The following is a 19,663-nucleotide window of genomic DNA, read 5'->3' on the forward strand; positions in this document are numbered from 1 at the left end:
CTACCCACCAATCAATACTATCCACTAATTAATACTATCCACCAATCAATAATGCCCACCAATCAATACTATCCACTAATTAATACTATCCACCAATCAATACTATCTACCAATTAATGCTATCCACTAAGCAATACTACCCACCATTCAATATTGCCCACCAATTAATACTATCCACCATTCAATATTGCCCACCAATTAATACTATCCACCAATTAATTCTATCCACCAATCAATATTGCTCACCAATCAATGCCATCTCCCTGGTGATCCCAGATTGAACACATGAATTTGGAGAAAACAGTACTCAGAGCACAATAGCTTTAGACCTTTGTTTCAAAACCAGATATTTTAAGAATCAAAATGGTCTCTTTATAAATATACTATCTTGCAGGAGTAAACCAGGACGATACAAAAACGGAAATTAAAGTCCCCCAAGTTAGAATTAATTATGAATATGACATCTCCTTTCTCTGCTAGACAATAAGCAACACACAGCACATTGAGTATATAATGAGAACATCACATGACCAAGGAGTATATTTGCTAATTTTTCTTGTTCCTGTGGCAGAATTCTTACTAAAGCCCCTTAAGAATGTAAAGGTTTAATTTGCTCAGTAAGAAATACAGTCTGTCACTGCAGGGAAGGCATTTTGGCAAGTGTGCAAGGTGGTTGGCCACACCTGTCTGCAGATGCAGAGAATGGACAGGAAGTTAGGAAGAACTACAAAACCTCAGGGCCCGCCTCCCGCGACCCACTTCCTCCAGCCTGGATCTACTTCCTGAGGGTTCCGCCATCTTGTACAACAGCGCCACCAACTGGGGAACAGTATTTTAACCCATGGGGCTGTGAGGTGCATTTCAACATGCTAACCACAGCAAGTAATATGTTATATTTCCTACCATGAACTAAACGGAAGTAGGTAAAGTCTCACAGGGCAGAACCAGGGAAGGGCACAGCACTGTCATGTTGTTGAGGTAAATACTGCACTGTTCATTGTTCTACTCGAGGTCATTCTAGGATTTCCTGTATGGCGCTTTCGATCTTTTAACTTTATTATTGAGGTTTTATTTATTTATTTTTACATCCTGGGCTGCGGTTTCTCCTCCCATCTCTCTCTCCCACCCCCTCCCCCATCCACTCCTTCTCTTGTTTTTCTTCAAAAAATGGCAGGCCTCCTGCGGTGACCAACCAGCCATGGCATGTCCAGTTGCAGTGAGAATAGTCACCTCCTCTCCTATTAAGGCTGGACTGGGCAACCCAGTAGGAGGAAAAGGGTCCCAAAGGCAGGCCACACGGTCAGAGACAGCCGCACTCCCCTGTTAGGAGTCCTACATGAAGACCAAGCTGCACAATTGTTACATACGTGCAGAGAGCCTAGGTCCATCCCATGCAGGCTTCTTGTTTAGCATTTCAGTTCCTGTGAGTCCCTAGCAGCCCAGCTAAATTGATTCTGTGGGCAATTTTCTTGTGATGTCCTCAACCCCTCTGGCTCCTACAAACTTTCCTTCTCTTCAGCAGGATTCCCCAAGCTCTGCCTAATATTCGGCTGTGGGTCTCCACGTCTGTTTCCACCAGCCACTGGGCGCAGCTTCTCTGATGACAATTGGGATCTGTGATTTAATTCTGCTGTTGCAGGTGAGGGATCGTGGGAATCTCCGCCAAATCTTACGTGGATTTTGAAATTTATTTTTAAGTCTGTTTTAGTCAGGGTTCTCTAGAGTCACGGAACTTATAGAATATCTCTCCATATTAAGGGGATTTACTGGAATGACTTACAGTCTGCAGTCCAACTAACCCAACAATGGGCAGCTGTGAGCAATCTAGTAGTTGCTCAGTCCCATGAGGCTGGTCTTCTGTCTAAGCTGGAATCCTGAAGAAATAGGTTCCATCAGACACGCTGGCAAGCAGTCAAAGAATGAACCTTCCTTCTTCCATTGTCCTTATGTAGGCCTCCAGCAGAAGGTGTGGCCCAGATAAAAGGTGTGCCTGGACTTGAAACCTGCTCTGTTCTAGGCTGGCCTTGATCTCAAAGATCTGCTCGCCTCTGTCTCCTGGGATTAAAGGTGTGTACTACCTTAGCTGGGCCTAAGCTTTTCATGGCCACTATGCCTCAAGATCTGGATCAAAAGCATGTGTCTTCCAGCCTCAAGATCTGGATCACAGGTGTGCCCTCTATTTCCGGATTGTAGTTCATTCTGGATGTCGTCAAGTTGACTACCAGGAATAGCCATCGCAAAGCCTATATTTGAAACATTTCAGTCACAATCACCATGAACCTAACTTCAGATTTCCTTTAGGAATCAGCCATGTCTGTCAGCCTCTCCCCACGGGCAAGTCCCCAGTTGGCTATATCTTGTCCTTTGCCCTTCTAATGAGCAGACAGAAGTGAAGCAAGAGAGGAAAAGTAGCCATTGCCCAGGTGTCATCGATGCTGACTGAGAGAAGCAAAGTCTTCCATGGTTCCCCAAAACACTGCAGCGTTGGGGCTTTAAATCAGTATCTTCCAGTTCATGAGCACCCATCAGCCATTTGGTCATTAAAGCTATAATATATAATATATAATATACAATATACAATATACAATATACAATATACAATATACAATATATAATATACATACATATATATGTGAATAGAACGGAAGTCATCAGGATGTTAAATATGGCTTTGGGAGACTCGTGTTATTAATGGCCGCCTGTGTATAATGAACCAGTATTTACTATGGATCTCTTACAGTAGAAGGAGGAGAAGAACTGAAATCCTAAAAGGTTTAGAAATAAGCCTTTTGGGGATGGAGGGGAGGTAGAAGTTTAGGAGGAACATCACTTGCCTGTCATATGTGAAGCTGAGGGTTTGATTCCCCCAGCCCTGTAAAAAATAAAAATGAAGATGGGGGCTGGCTGTGCAGTTCAGTCAGTAGATTTACTCAACACTCACCGGCTTGACCTCTGTCACGGTGTCAACCATGGTCGTGGCAAATGCCTGTGATCTAGTTCCCAGGAGAGGGAAGGAGAAAGACCAGAAGTCAAGGGTCATTCTGAGCTACTCATCAAACTCAGGGCCAGCCTGGTGTACATGAGATCCTGCATTACAAACAAACAAACAAGCCGACAGTTTGACAGAGAGGATTCTGGCAGACTTCCCACTCCCCTCGTTCTCCACAATGTGTTAGTCTTACACAGCTTATTCCTTCCTAATAATGAGAGGACAGAGATGGTCCAGACGCCCAGTCTGTCTTCCTGAGGTTCTTCTCTTCACGAAACGCACTTGTCACTTAGCTTGTTCCGAATTCAGCTGGCAGTCCCCACCGTGCGCATTAGTGAACAGGCAAGCAGTGACCCTGCTCACCGGCTCACTCCTTTTCCTTCTCAGTCACTCGCTTGGCAAGATGCTAATGTAAAAAGGCGTGGCTGGGGCTGGGTGTTGGCATGGACCTTTGTGCCATCCACCCATGCCTCCTTCAATGCAGATTGCTGAAGTGACGTAGCTCCATTCGTGGAGATAAATCAAAGAGCGTGGGTAAAGGGGTCCCTGACAGGAACATGGGTGACCTTACAGCACTTACACTGGAAAACCAGTATCCAGCACTGGTTGATGGCTTCACCACAGCTGTATAGATCCCCCACCTCCATATACTCTACCTCCTTCCTGAGACCCTGTGGCCACATGCAATTCGGGCAAAATGACATATAAATGTCTGGTGAGAGGGATTGGATACTCAGGTGAGGGTTCAAAGACGCTCTAAGTGCTCTCTTGCAATGAAGAGTGCCAACAGGACAAAGGCCCAGCTGTAATGGCCTTGTGTGAGCAGACGCAGCTGAGTGTGTGAAGATGGTGCCCATTTGGTTGGAGGATGGTGTTGTGCAGTAGTTGTTTATCCAAGGACTTGTTAAAGCACGAGGAAGTTGAATAACATAGCATCCGTACCCATGTAGCAAGGGTACTGTTACCTTGTTCCTTTTGAATTCAGATAAGAAGTCTGAGACTTGTATTCACACATAGAGAAATCGAGTCCTGGACCCACTGTTTGTTATGCAGACCAGCCTCGTCAGATCTCACTGCATATGTCAATCAGAGGTCTTGATAACCCAGAGGCTAATGCAGTAGAAACGCAGTGGGGCACCAGGCTCAACATGTCAGCAAGCTCCTGCTAATGCAGCTAGCCCATGGACTACCCTTGAGTTGTGGTGATGTTGGCAAAGCTGTTTAAATACCTCAGTCCATCCTCTCCTCTGGAGCAAAGCAGATTACAGAGTGGAAAGGAGGCCTGTGATTGGCTCTGTGACTGTAGCCAGTGTGTGGGTTGTTTTATTCTCAGTTGAGAAGGTGTTGAGAGACGGGGACACTAAGGCTAGTATGGCTCTTCGAGTGACCAAGTTCCTTAACCCTTCCTGATCTCCCACCTCTTATAAAAGGATATTTACACTCAATGCCACCAAAGATTCAACCGTGCACCCTCCTCAAAGAGGGTCAAGCCAAGGATAAAAGGGATGAGCCCGCTGACTCCAGGTTTGGGTAGGGTTGTGTGTTGTTTTATTTTTAAGGGGGGAAGGATAAACAATATCTTTGCCCACCCTATCGATGTCAGTATACAACAGACTTAGGTCATGTGGCACCTTTGGGAGCTGAGGTCTATGGCAAGGTGACAGTTGTAGCTGTGCGCACTGCTTCCCTGAGCAAAGCTGAGTAGCAAGGAAGAAGAGAGAAATGGCTACCCAGGTCTCCTGTAGCAGGGACTAATGCAAACATCTACTTTATGTTCTTACAATGGCGCTTAATGAGGCACCCAGCATAGGACCTGCCACAGAGTCTTGATTACATCCCTTCAGGAGCTGCCCGCCTTCAGTGTCACTTCTCCCTGTCGTTTAAAAGATCTCTTAGTACATTGGCTTCTGTCCTTCAGAGTTCCAGGTTCACTCAGCTCACCTAATCAAAAGAAAAATGTGGTCTCCCTGGCTTCTGCCTCAGTCCTCTGCCAGCTTGCAGGCTTCACCATCCACCACTGTGACAACTGCAGGCTCTTACTGGGGTGAAGTGTCTGTTTCTCCCCTTGATCTGAACTCTCAAAAGTAGAATGCCACTTCACGTCAGCTGCTGATTTCAGCAGCATCCTCTGCATTCATCCCACTGAAACTCGAGTGCAGAGCCTCCTGCTAATCACAAGGTTTGACAAACGTGGGTGGTTGCTGGTTAGGCTTGAACCCATGTCCCTTTTCCTGGCTATGCCCCTGTCTCATTAAGCTTGGACCCGCACTTAATCATTTTGCTTCTTCTTCTTCTTCTTCCTTCAGTACATCTCTCACACAGCCAGCCCTAACCATACCTCTGTCCACATGATCCAGGAGCCTACAATAGAGGTGGGACAACTCTTACGATTAGGGCTGGCTTCCGGTTCAGAGGTTCAGTCCATTGTCTTCATGGCAGGAAGCATGGCAGCATGCAGGCAGAAAAGGTGCTAGAGAGGTAGCTCATAGATCTACATCCAGATTGAGGGGAGTCTCAAGAGAAAGAGGCACTGGGCATTTAGAACCCCAAAGCTCACCCCAGAGACACACTTCCTCCAACAGGGCTACACCTACTCCAATAAAGACACATCTCTTAATGCCACTCCCTAAGCATTCAAACCTATGACTCTGGGGGAGGGGTTCTTATTCAAACCACCACATCGAGGGACCCAGTAGAATGTCCAGATGGTCACATAATAGATTCATAACATTTTATCCCCATTATTCCTCCCCTAGACAATTAAAACCTAATCCAAATAGATTTCTGTGCCGTCAGTTCTGGGTCCTACTGTGATCACTAGTCTACTCTCCTTGGGGCAGCACCTGTGACTTGCCAATCTAGCAAAATAGAGACTGTAACTGTCTTCTCTGTCCTGCCACCCCAGAGTGCAGCTCCATTAACTATGAACAAAACCTGAGCTCAATTTAAAGCATCTGAGGAATGTTTGTTATTTTGAACCATTTATTATCAGATTTAGTGAAGACCTTGATCCCATCCCATCCTGTACAAGACATGACCACGTAGGGCTGGAGGGAAGAGTCAGCTGCCTGGTCAGCCTTCTAGACTCAAATCAAGTGACCAACCAGGAGCTATTCTGTTAGTAGGTACAGGGCACTTCTGGTCTTCTCTTTGTCTTCCACTGAGGGAGAGAGAAGGAGCAGTGATGAGCATCTCCCGTCTGCAGCATCCTGGCCAGCATCCTGGATGATTTTCTTGGATTTCCCATGCATACAAATAAGATGCCTGCTCAATGGACTGGTCACTTAAATAGACTTCCATCCAGTTTCCATTTAAAACCCTGACGAAGCCATCTTCAGAAAATGTTCTCTTGTGTTTATGTTCTCCAATTCACTTAAATTAATTTGCAATTGTCCTCACGGATGCATGATGGGGACAGCCACTAAGAACCCAGTTTTCTTCTAAGAACTTGAGCTCATTTGTACATTCGATTTGCCAAATGTAGCAAGGGAGTGTTTTCTCTGCACTTTCCTAAGATGTAGCCAGGGCCTCTAATTTATTCCCTGTTAAAGAGGAACGAGAGGCACATATGAATCAGAGTTCACTTTAATTGATCAAGAATTCCTAAAAAGTAGTCCTATGGAGCTCTAGAAATCCCAACAAAGAAGTGAGGAAGATGGAGCTCAAGACACCACTGCTGCTAAAAGAGTTCTATAGACTTCCGGTACAGCTTTTGCAGTCTTCTGGTACAAGCCGTCAGCCACTTCAGCCCACAACGCTGACATCAGACAAGGTGCAAAATTCACTAATGCGTACACAAGGACAAAGGTGGGGCATGGTTGAATCAACTCCAAGCCACACTGTTGCTTCATTTCACAAGGCTTGTTGAGCTGTCAGCTCCTGTCTCCCCCACTATGGAGTGAGGGGTCTCAGAAGCCAGACTGGCAGGGCTCAAATTCCTGGTCAAACCCACTGTTCCTCAGTTTCCTCCACAGAAAAATAGGAACGTGGTATCCTCAGTGGGATCATTCTGTGAATAACTTGAGTTAATATACGTGGACCTATAGCGTGTGGGGCAGTGCCTGCATGGTGGTTGGAATGAAAACAGTCCGTGCAGGTTTATCTGAATGCTTGGTCCCCAGGTGGTGGAACTGTTTGGGAAGGATTAGGAGGTGTGGCCTTGTTGGAGGAGGTGTGGCCTTATTGGAGGAGGTGTGGCCTTGTTGGAGAAGGTGTGTCACTGGAGGTGGGCTTTGAGGTTTCAAAAGTTTTTGTGGGGCTGGGGATTTAGCTCAGTGGTAGAGCACTTACCTAGGAAGCGCAAGGCCCTGGGTTCGGTCCCCAGCTCCGAAAAAAAAAAAAAAAAAGAATAACAAAAGTTTTTGTTATTTCCAGTTAGTGTCCCCCCTCTTTCTCTCGTCTGTCTCTGTCTCTCATCTATCCTCTCTGTCTCTCTCCTCTCTCATCTGTCTCTTTCTGTCTCTCTGTCTCTGTCTCTTTCTCTCTCTATCTCTTTCCTCTTTCTCGTCTATTTCTGTCTGTCTCTGTCTCTTATCTGTTCCTCTCTGTCTCCTCTCTCGTCTGTCTCTCCCTCTCCCCTCTCCCTCCCACTCCCTCTCCTTCTCCCCCTTCCTCTCCTTCTCTCTTTCTGCTTGCGCTTGGCTTGCAGATCAGATGTGAGTTCTTAGCTTCTACTCCAGCGTGATACCTAAATGCCATTCTCCTCACCAGGGTTGTTGTAGACTCATCCTCTGAAACTGTAAGCGCCCAACAAACTGTTTCCTCTAAAAGTTTTTGGTGTCTTATAACAGTAATTTTAACATGACCCAGACAGCCTGGAGAGTATGAGCAGCTTGCCTGCCTTAGTCATGGTTTTCATTTGTATGGTTTCAACTATCTGTGGTCAATCATAGTAGAAAACTATTCAGTGGGGAACTCCAGAATTAAACAGTTTGTAAGTTACACATTGCACACCATCTTGAGTAGCATGGCAAAACCATATTGCATCTCCCTTGCCTCAGTGAGCCATCCCTCTGGCCAGGGTTCACATTGTTCATTCTAACTTCTCATTAGCTACAGAGGAGGTGTTGGATAATAATTATCAGATCAATTGTCAGAGTATCAGTAAACTGTGTTCTAGTCAACCTTGCTAATACTCCAATTCAACCTATTGTTTATCTACTTCATTTCATCAAGTAGAATTCGCCTTCCTGGTGAATCATGAGAAAGGTGAGTGTATTATGTGTAAGACAGTGGGATACTGGAAATAATGCAAACAATTGAATGCAAGTGAATGTAAAAGGACAATCAATATAGCCAGCTAAAGAAATCATTAATGTACTAGAGAGACTATTTACAGAATGAGAGAAAGATCTATGCTGTCTGTAAATATGATAGAGAATTAATATCTAGAGTATACAAAAAAATTAAAAAAAAACAAATGAGACCATGCAATTGAGTCAGTGAAATGAAGAGACAGTCGAAAGATGAACTACAAATGGCCAATAAATATAAGAAAAAAATTCAACCTCAGAAGACTTTAGCACAATGCAAATGAAACTGAGGAAGATCGTAAGGTAGCTGAGCAGTTCAGAGCATTCTATAACTCTAGATCCCTGGGGAATCTGACACTCTGGCCTCTGTGGACACTGGCACAGCGCCTCGCCCCATGCACACTCATACACATACACACACTGATACATACACACATGCATACATAAGTAATTTAGCATTAAATTCTCAGAACAATCCAATCATGAAGTTTCTACTATTGGATTCATAGAAATAGTAAGGAATCAGAAACACAATATGGTGTGCTTTTTAACATCACACACACACACACACACACACACACACACACACACACAATTAAGAATATAAGACTAAACAAGTCTTAAAACTACCCCACCCCAGTCTGAATGACAGTCATTCAGAAATACAACAGCAAATGCTGACAGAAATGTGGACATAAAGGAACTCCTATATACAGCTGAGGGCATGTAGACTGATGGTCCAGCCACTGTGGAAAACAGTTCCTTGAAAAGCTAAACACAGCTACAGCATGAACCAGCATCTATTACCCCTGGGTACTTGCCTGAAGGACTCCAAGTTAACACATCACAGAGTCGCTTGTACATCAATGCCTGTTGTTGTCACCCTGTTCACAAAAGCTAAACTGCGCAGTCAACCAAGGTATGTATCAACAAAAATGGATAAAGTGTGATGTGTGGGAGATGAGGCTATGACTCAGTAGGGCATGCGTGAGGCCTAGGTTCAATTCCTAGCATCAAAGAAAGAGAGCCAAGAATGAAAGAAAGAAAAACAAATGTGGTATATATACACAATGGATGTCTTTCAGCTACGAAGAACAAAGTTGTTAACTTGCAAGGAAATCAACAAGCAACTGAGATAATGGCACAGTGCTTGTTTGGGAAAGAGAAGCTTTGTGTGTGTTCTTTCATTCTGGCTCCAAGATTTTTGATGGATACAGAAAATCAGGACTGTGTATATGACACAAAAGTCAAACTGAAACTACCTACAGGACACAGGGGACTAACGGGTGTGGAGTGGGTAAGGAAGAAGAGATGGGAGACAGTGCAGCATGTACTGAATGTAGCATATGCACCTGGTTGAAATTACTTCATGGCACAGTGCCCTGTAAAGTGGAGATACACAGTAGGAAGCTTCTTTAGAAGATTGTGAACAGGAAAGACCACAGTCACAAAACTATTGATATGGTATATTGTCATAATCATTCCACTTTCCTGGCAGTTACTGTTGTCAATGCTGAGCATCTAACTCCCGTAATATTTTCTCATACATCTGTGTACACAGAAAAAAATCATAAAACCATTATATATATATATATATTATTATACATATAATATGCTTTAGTGAGTTCTAGAATCCATTAGGACACACTGGGCTCAGTTTTGAAACACATCCCCCATGAGTAAAAGGAAGTTTGGAAACAATCTTTATTTTGCTCGTTCACAATTTCATACATAGATACTGGACTTTGATCAGTCCATGTCCCATGATCCTCTGCCATTCCCACTAAGTCATTTCATCTTTCAGACAAGTCCCTCTTCCACTTTCATGTCTTTTGTGTGACCATTTATCTTAGGGTAAAGAGACATCATGACCAATGCAACTCTTATAAAGGACAACATTTAATTGAGGCTGGCTTGCAGTTTCAGAAGTTCAGTCCATTATCGTCATGGTGGGAAGCAGGGCATCATGCAGGCAGACATGGTGCTGGAGAAGGAGCTGAGGGTTATACTTTTTGATCTGCAGGCAGCCAGGAAGAATGAGTCTCTCCTCCACACTAGGCAGAGCATGGGTGTAGGAGGATACCTCAAAGCTCACTCCACAGTGAGGAACTTCCTCCAACAGGGTCACACACACTTCAACAAGGCCACACCTTCCAATTAGTGTCACTTCTCAATGGGCCAAGCATATTCAAACCACCACACCATGACATTTAATTAGGGTTGCTTTCATGGACCGCATGGGGGGATTATTTTCTTGAGTAAGAACAACTTACCAGGGCTGGAGAGATGGCTCAGCCGTTAAAGGCTAGGCTCACAACCAAAAATATAAGAACAACTTACCAGTGGCTATATCATTAAGTATAATCTACCCCTCCTCGAGAAACCAGAAGCTTTCTCTAGTTCTTCAGGGAGAGGAGGGGCATCCTAAACCTCTCTTTCTCCTTGAAGATTGATGGGTCTAGTATTGTTCAGGTCTTGGACCAATAACTATCACTTTGAGTTTATGACTGCAACAACCACATCATGTGCAAAGATATTTTATAGCACAATTCCCCATTATGCAACTCTTAAATTTTCCCCAGACCCTCTTTCATGCTCTTCCCTGAGCCTTGAAGGCAGCAATAAGAATGCTCCGTTTACGGCTGAGATTTCAACAGTCACTTACTCGTAACGCCTCGACCTGTAAGGAGTCTCTGTAATCACTGCTACCTATGGCAAGAAGCTTTTCTGACCAAAGGTAAGAGCAACACCATTATATGAGTATAAATATAAATATTTAGAATGCAATTTGACCACATGATAATTTAGCAGTACACCTGTAATAAGCTCACTGGTGGGGCCTATGACCTCCCTAACCATGGGCTTCTGATTAGATTTTCAGTGTTACGCATGATCTCACTCCTGTGGAACAGGCCTCAAATGCAATCTCAAAGTAACCCTATAGCCACCACACCACTGATACGCTCGGGCACATCTTGCCTGGCTGGTCAGTATATAGCACACAGGGTCCAAAGCTGGGTAAGACTCTTGACGATTTTGCTTAAGTGCTATGAAGCTGGCTGGCAGAGAGGAAGATTTCAGATCGATTCCAACTTAATTCTCCATGTCCTGGAGCAAGGCCTTACCGTCTAGTTCTTACAGGCAACTGTTTCAATCACTTTTTCTGTTGATGTGATTAAAATAAAAATACCCCGACCAAAACAACTTCAAGGAGAAAGGGATTATTTTGGTTCACAGCTTGAAGCTAGATCATTCTGGCAGGGCGGTCTTGGGCATCAGGAGCCGGTTACATATGACTACATTCAAGAAGCAGAGACCAAGGACAAGAGACAGCTCAACTAGCTTCTTCCTGTTCATTCAGTCTAAGAATCAAGCCAAGGGAATGTGCCACCCTCATTCAGGGTAGGTCTCACCACATCAATTAGCCTATCAAGATATTCTCTCACAGGCATAGACAGAGTTAACCTAAATAATACCTCAGGCATTTCTGAGGCCTGTCAGAGGCATAGCCAGATAATACCTCAGCTGTTCCCAAGGCCCGTCTTCTAGGTGATTCAGGATCCTGTCAAGCTGATAACACGGACCTATCAGAACAACCAGGAGCAAAGGTAATGTCCTGTTTTGTTTTGGAGGGTCTCTGGGACCCTTGAGCAATAACTCGTAGTGAGGAAGCTCACACCTTACAGTACAGTTTTTGTTTAATGACCTTCTGGAGGGCAGCATCATCTACTCATACAGAGTCTAACTCATTCTTTTCCTTTAGTTACATTTTAAATTGGTCTGCAAAGCGATAGGTGGGTTTCCATGGTATGTTTTTCAGGCATCCTTAATTTTGGTTAGCCCTTCCCGCCACATTTTCCTATCCCCCACTCCCACCCCCATTAACCCTTTCCACCACAGCATTTCTTCCCTTGACATCGTATTGTACCATATGTTCTGCTTCTACTCACTTACCTGTAACATCTGCCCCAACATGGTCCCTTTCCAGTTCCTGGCTTTACAGATGTTTGCTCCAACATTAACACACAGATCTAACAATTTGAAGAGGGAGTCACACTTGAAACGTGTGGTACGTGTTTTTCTGTGCCTGCATTACATCACAAGATAAAATATTGTTCTGTTTCATTTATTTCCCTGCAAATCTATAATTTCATTTTTTTTCATTTTTCTTTCCTGAAAAATAAAATCCCATTGTGTACATGGACCACATTTTCATAATCCATTCAATTTTTTTACAACAAACTATTAATTGAACTGGGTTGGGTACAAATCTACTTTATAAAGTGTTTTTTTCCGTAGAGTTTGAAGAATGATTACAAGATTCAATCACATCTGTGTGAATAATGGCTATGCCTTAGGCTCCTATTTTACCTGTGAGAAGAAGCTCTGAAGGAGATACAGGACAGGCACACATCCCAGAAAGAAGTGAACTCAGAGTTTTTAAAACACACACACACACATACACACACACACACACACAGAGAGAGAGAGAGAGAGAGAGAGAGAGAGAGAGAGAGAGAGAGAGAGAGAGAGAGAGAACCAGGCACAGTCACACACCATATACATACACAGACATGCATAGACACAGACACATAGACACACACAGAGAGAAAGAGAAGCGGGCATAGACACACACACACACACTACACACACTACACAGACAGACACAGACACATACATTATACACACAGACATGCATGCACATATACACACACTGCACACATACACATACAGGCATACATAGACACACACAGCTTGCTAATCTTTTACATAAAATTTGCCTGCTATAGAAAATGTGGCAAATCCAGAGAAGACACTATAAAAGACAAAGAAAACTATGGCAGTGGCTTCCAGAGTAATCACCAAAAAACGGTGCAATGTGCTTCTTTCCCATCTTTTTCCACAGACAGAATGTATAACTTTTGTTTTTGTAGGAGAATCACATTAAATGGACATTGTGCTGTCTTCATCCACTCCTTTAATCTTATGCAGTTTTCCGCATTAGTGCCATGCTTCAAACCCTGCCCGGTGTGGTGGGTCCAGACACCTGCTGCGTGAAAACCCCACCTTTCCTTGGGAGATGAGAAGCAAACCCCTCTGCAGCCTTCGGATCTGTGACAGAGAGCCACGTGGGCTTGGGTACAATAAAACCAGATCAATCAAATCATATTTTTAGAGCTTGCAGCACTTAGATACCGTGATGACTGATGTTATGTGTCAAGATAATTGACGCTCAGATAATTGATTATTTCTGGCATGTCCATGAAGATTTCCAAAAGACATTAGTATGTGAATTGATAAGCAAAGTATATCTGCTCTCACAAGGATCATCAAAGCCTTTGAGAGCTTAGTAGATGTCTTTTTAGAGTTACTGTTGCTGTGATGAAATACCATGAGCAAAGAAACTTAGGGAGGAGAGGGTTCATTTGGTTCACATGTCCACAGCACTGCTAATCATCAATGGAAGTCAGGACGGGAACTCACACAGGGCAGGAACCTGGAATTAAGAGCTGGTGCAGAGGCCATGGAGGGATGCTGCTTGCTGCCTTGCTCACCATGGCTTGCTCTCTTGTAGAACGCAGGACACCAGCCCATGGGATGACACCACCCACAACGAACTGGGCCTCCTCTATCAATCTTTAATTATGAGAATGTGACAGCTGGATCTCATGGAGGCATTCTCTCACTTGAGGTCCCCTCCTTTCGGATAACTCAAACTTGTGTCAACTTGACATAAAACTGTCCAAGACAGTAGAAGAAAGGGGGCAGAGAAAAAAATGCCTTTTCTTTCTAAGCTGGAGTGTCCATCGTGGAGGATCATCTTGGTTGTCAGTAACATGCCCAGGATGGGGAGACCTCAATTCAAGAACTGCCCCTACCAGCTTGGTCCATGGGCTCATTTTCATGATTGCTAATTGTCATAGGAGGGCCCACACCCACCATGGATGGTAGGTACCACTCCTAAGCTGAGGGCCCAGGATGCTCAAGAAAGATGTGGAGCATGATCCTGGCAGAAGGCTCTATTATTTTTAAGAATTTAAGAAATATTGCAGTAGGTCTTTGAAACTTTAGTAACATCCAGCTGCCATGTTCAGTACCTCAAGCCTCTCTGATTCTGATTCAACTAGATGGCGTAATTCTAGAAATCCATACATTTCTCCCAGGTTATCAAATGTGTTTCTGTAGGGTTATTCACAATAGTTTACGATGACTTTTACAAGTTTTAATTTTGTTTTATTTGTGCATGTTGGAATGGGTACATGTATGTATTTAGGTATGTTTGTACATGTGTGTATTTTGCTATTGGCACATGTGTATGTTTAGTATAGATGGATGGATATGAACACATGTACATATTTGGGTGTGTTTATGCATTGTGCATGTTGTTATGAGTACATGTGTAGGTCGATGTCTATATGTAGGTGAGGGCTGGTACAAGTTAGGTCAAGACTCATGATTGGACTGTAAATAATAAGGCGGGGACAAAGCTTTTGTAAGGTGGGAGAGAAAGGAAAGAGGGAGATTCAAGACGGAGACAGAGAAGGAGGACCCAGATGACGTTGGTCTTGAGTTGCCGAGGTAGTTATGCATATTTCTTAAGGGGTGGATTTCTGTAGGCAAATTTATCTTATCTAGATGGGCAGTTTATATCCTTATCAATTGGTTGTGAGTTTATTGTGTGGATGTATTGTAGATTGAGAATTTAACATATAAACCTGATTGATAAATTACAGCTTATTGAGTCCTGATTTCACCGGGTAGTTGGGAGTTTATACCTTAACTAACAGGGAGTGGTTGCTGAGAGTGTGGGCCGAGTTCCATGGCAGGGAGCCGCCATAGGCCAGCCACTGCTCGACTTCTAGAGCCCTGAGTTTAGGTTAGTTGCATATGGCCCTTCAGTGCTGGAACTGGCTCTAGGTGCTCATGGACTGCCTGGGTCAGAGGGTACTTGAGGGCAGTGGAGCTGCTGAGATAAAAGTTCCCCACAGTGCCATGTGGCCCAATGGTGCTGGTGCCAGCACTGGATAAAAGGTTAAGCCTTTTTAAAATATTTACTGCAACATACATGTGTATATTTAGGTGTATATATGGACATGTGTGTATTTAGGTATGTGTGTGTTGGTATGGTACATTGTATATTTAGGTATATGCATGCTGGTATGAATAGAAGTGTATGTTTAGACGTGTATGTACATATTGGTATGGGTACATGTGTGTACTTAGATGTTTATATGCATGCTGGTACGTTTGGGAACTTGTGTATTTAGATGTGTGTGTGTTGATTCAGGTATATGTGTGCATTTAGGTATGTGTGCACATGTTGGTATGAGTTCATGTATACATGTAGGTGCATGTTGTTATTGGTACTTGTGCGTATTTAGGTGTGTATACACATGTTGATATGGGCATATGTGTGTATTTAGGTGTGTGCATAGATGTGCATTCAAAAGCCAGAGGTCAATTTCAGGTATCATTCCTTATTTTTTTAAGACAGATCTCTCACTTGAAGTTCACCAACTAGACTAGCTGACTAACTGGTGAGCCTCCAGATCTTCTCGTCCCCTTTCTCAGCACTGGGATTTATAAGCACACACTACATGTCTGGCTATTTTTTCTTAATGCAGGCACTAGAGACTGAACTCTGGTCCTTGTACTCACACATCAAGCACTTTCCTGACTGAGTTTTTCCATACCTTCACCTCCGTTTTCCCGACTAAGTGTATTTAAGTATTGAGAATTGAACCCAGGGCCTTATGTATGTAGAAAGCTACAAGAAAGGAAGTTGGGAGGGATGAGGAGAAGGCTTAGTAAATAAAGTGTGGGTTGTGTAAGCATGAAGACTGAAGTTAGTACACACATACACACATGCACACACAAACACACATATACACACATAAACACATATACATATGCACAAGCACACACACACTCATATATGCACATACACACATACACTCAAACACACATACTCACACAAACACACACCTACGCACAAGCATACAAACATACACACTCACATGTGCACATATACACAAACACATACATGCACACATACACCTACTCACAGGCACACAAACAAACATACATACTCACTTGGGCACATACACACACATACTCACATACACACATGCGCACACACACACACATACAGGCACACACACACGTGTGGTGGCACACATCTGGAATCCTAGCACTAGAATGGCAGAGACAGGAGGAGGATCTCTGAAACTTATTGGCCAGTTCTGGGTTCAGTGAGAGACACAGACTCATAAAATATTGTGGAAAGGGGCTGGAAAGATGGCTCAGTGGTTAAGAAAATGTGTTCTTCCAAAGGTCCTGGGTTCCATTCCCAGCACCCAAATAATGGCTCACAACTGTCTGTAAGACCAGTTCCAGGGGCTTCTGACCTCCTCTTCCAGCTCCTCATGCACCAGGCACACATGTGATGCACAGACATACATGCATGTAAAACACCTATATATCCACACCAAATTTAATTTAATTTAATTTAATTCAAAAATAAATATAAAGAGGAAAATACTTGACATCGAACTCTGGCCACCACAGGAATCACATATACATGTATACAAAGATAACTACACACATACACACACACACACACACACACACACACACACACATACACACACATACACATACACATACACATATACACACATTCACACACAAATACACACACACATACACATACACACATGCACACACAAATACACATACACACATACATACACATAAACACACACATACACACATACGTACACACACATATACATATACAAAAATACACACACAAACAAATATTCACACATACACACACATACACATACATACACACACATAAACACACATACACACATACACAGGTTTTAAAGGTTCCATTATGTGTCAAGGATCTTCCCCTAATGAATAAAGGTTTCAGGGGACCAATCACTGGGCAAGGAGTAGGCGGGACTTCCGGGTTGGAGCAGAGAAGAGGGGAGAAACGGGACTTGCTGTCTTTTGGAAAAAAAGATTTTTGGGTACAAGATGTAACAAACTAGAGGTCCCCGGCTGGATGATGGATCCTGGATCCACCACTGGAGGATTTAATTTAGTGTGGCTTACTAATTAGGATGTTAGTTGTTGTGCCCAGCGATTGTGTTACCTGTTGAATCTAAACTAAGATTGTGTGGTGTTTTCCTTCACACCTTAACTCGACTGAGTTTCAGAGGAAGGTACAGTGTCAGGGCACCCCAGCCAGCCATGGAGCTGGTGTGGTATTGACTCCCCCCACCCCCCACCCCCCAGGAGCATAGCGAGTTAGGTGGAGAGATTTTGGGAGCTCCGAGTCAGAGAGTCTGCCGAGATGAGAGCAGCCCTCCAGTGCCATGTGGCTCACTGGTGCCCTGGCTAGTGTGGGATGGTGCATTTTTTTCAGTATTTCCTGCTACACCATTATAATAATAAATATAACATTATATTAAAATACATTTAATATAAATATATTAACTATAAATATATAATTAAATATATAAATATGTTATATTCTATAATAAAAGTCTAAGGAAATAGATATGTTCAAGTCATTTTGAAGATTACAAAATTTACAAATGGGACACCATTAATGTGAACAATTGTCTTAGGGTTTTACTGCTGTGAACTGACACCATGACCAAGGCAACTCTTATAAGGACAATATGTAATTGGGGCTGGCTTACAGGTTCAGAGGTTCAGTCCATTGTCATCAAGGTGGGAGCATGACAGCATCCAGGCAGACATGGTGCAGGAGGAGCTGAGAGTTCTACATCTTCATCTGAAGGTTGCTAATGAAATACTGATTTCCAGGCAGCTAGGAAGAGGGTCTTAAAGCCTACACCCACAGTGACACACCTACTCCAACAAGGCCACACCCACTCCAACAAGGCCACACCTACTCCAACAAGGCCACACTTCCTAATAGTGCTACTCCCTGTCCTAAGCATATACAAACCACCACAATATTTACATTTTATGCAGCAATTAAAAGAAAAAACTTTCCAGGGACTAAGCCACTACCCAAAGACTATACATGGACTGACCCTGGGCTCCAACCTCATAGGTAACAATGAACAGCCTAGTAAGAGCACAAGTGGACGGGGAAGACCTTGGTCCTGCCAAGTCTGAACCCCCAGTGAACGTGATTGTTGGGGGGAGGGCAGTAATGGGGGAAGGATGGGGAGGGGAACACCCATATAGAAGGGGAGGAGGAGAGGTTAGGGGGATATTGGCCCGGAAACCGGGAAAGGGAATAACAATTGAAATGTAAATAAGAAATACCCAAGTTAATAAAGATGGAGAAAAAAAGAAAAGAAAAAAACTTATAGCATTAAACTTAAATCTAACAGCATAAGTCTGACGTCCATGTGTTCTCTGACATTCTGTTCCCAGCAGATATGTGATACCATCAGTGTTCATCTACTGTAGGATATCACTGTATAACTTTGGCTGGCCTGGAACTGGCTCTCCTAAACATTTCAACTGAAGGAATAAAAGCCCAAAGGGGATATTATTTCAACAAATCACATAGTGACTGCTGGGAGAATCTAAGTTGAAGTTTTATCCTCCAGCCCCAACTGTAGACCTTCATTTATTCCTACCCTTGGCTCCCTCCAACCAGCGGAGAATCACATGTTGGGTCCCATATATCTCCCACCTTGAAGGAAATTAAGGAAGAGCTGTTGGGGTTGACATCTCGGCCCAGTGTCCAGACCACACCAAGCCAACATGGTTCCATGTGGAGAGGTTTAATGAGAGAAGAGTAGAAGACAGAAGTAAAGGCTGGCCATGGGCACGTGGAGGAAAGGAGTGGGGAATGGGGAGAGAGGGGACAAAGGGGAGAGGGCAAGAGAGCAGAGAAGAGGAGAGAGGAAGAGCAAGAGAGCAAGAAGGGGCCAAGCAGCCCCTTATATAGTGTCAGGCATTGCTGGCTGTTGCCAGGCAACCATGGGGCGGAGCATACCTGGCTGTTGCAAGGTAGCTGTTGGGTAAGAGCATACCTGACTGTCTCTAGGTAGCTGTGGGGGTGAAGCTTAGACAGAATGCCAACAAGAGCTCTATGCTAAAAGACGTGAACCTTAGCCTCTGAACTGTGCTGTTCTGAGTGTTACTTCCCTGATGCCTTGAGTCCTCACTTGAAAATGGGTGTATCCCAAAGAGCTTTTCCATCTTTTTTTTTTTCTTTTTTCTTTTTCCCAGAGCTGGGGACCGAACCCAGGGCCTTGCGCTTGCTAGGCAAGCGCTCTACCACTGAGCTAAATCCCAACCCCGAGCTTTTCCATCTTATTGAGTATTTAAAGGTGTAAGATTGCCACAAAAGAGCTTCTACAAGAACTAATCGTGAGAACCCCCACACACACCCCAACTCTCCACCCCTCACTCTTCT

At 43.7% G+C, this 19,663-nt stretch overlaps 2 long non-coding RNA genes across 3 annotated transcripts; one reads left to right on the forward strand and one right to left on the reverse strand.

Annotated features, from left to right (window-relative positions):
• Positions 1–781: 781 nt before the first annotated feature.
• On the forward strand, positions 782–15,214 carry LOC120094670 (uncharacterized). The gene is made up of 4 exons (XR_005489110.2): positions 782–978; positions 1,523–1,639; positions 10,824–10,978; positions 13,176–15,214. It is a non-coding gene; the product is annotated as an uncharacterized LOC120094670 (long non-coding RNA).
• On the reverse strand, positions 5,954–19,222 carry LOC134480570 (uncharacterized). 2 transcript variants are annotated; one of them, XR_010054971.1, is made up of 4 exons: positions 17,961–19,222; positions 12,196–12,328; positions 9,594–9,790; positions 5,954–6,531 (listed from the first exon to the last, which is right to left on the reverse strand). It is a non-coding gene; the product is annotated as an uncharacterized LOC134480570 (long non-coding RNA). The 2 variants fall into 2 exon arrangements; XR_010054970.1 differs by lacking the exon at positions 9,594–9,790.
• Positions 19,223–19,663: the final 441 nt, after the last annotated feature.

The sequence above is a fragment of the Rattus norvegicus genome, chromosome 9, assembly GCF_036323735.1.
Source record: "Rattus norvegicus strain BN/NHsdMcwi chromosome 9, GRCr8, whole genome shotgun sequence".
NCBI lineage: Eukaryota > Metazoa > Chordata > Mammalia > Rodentia > Muridae > Rattus > Rattus norvegicus.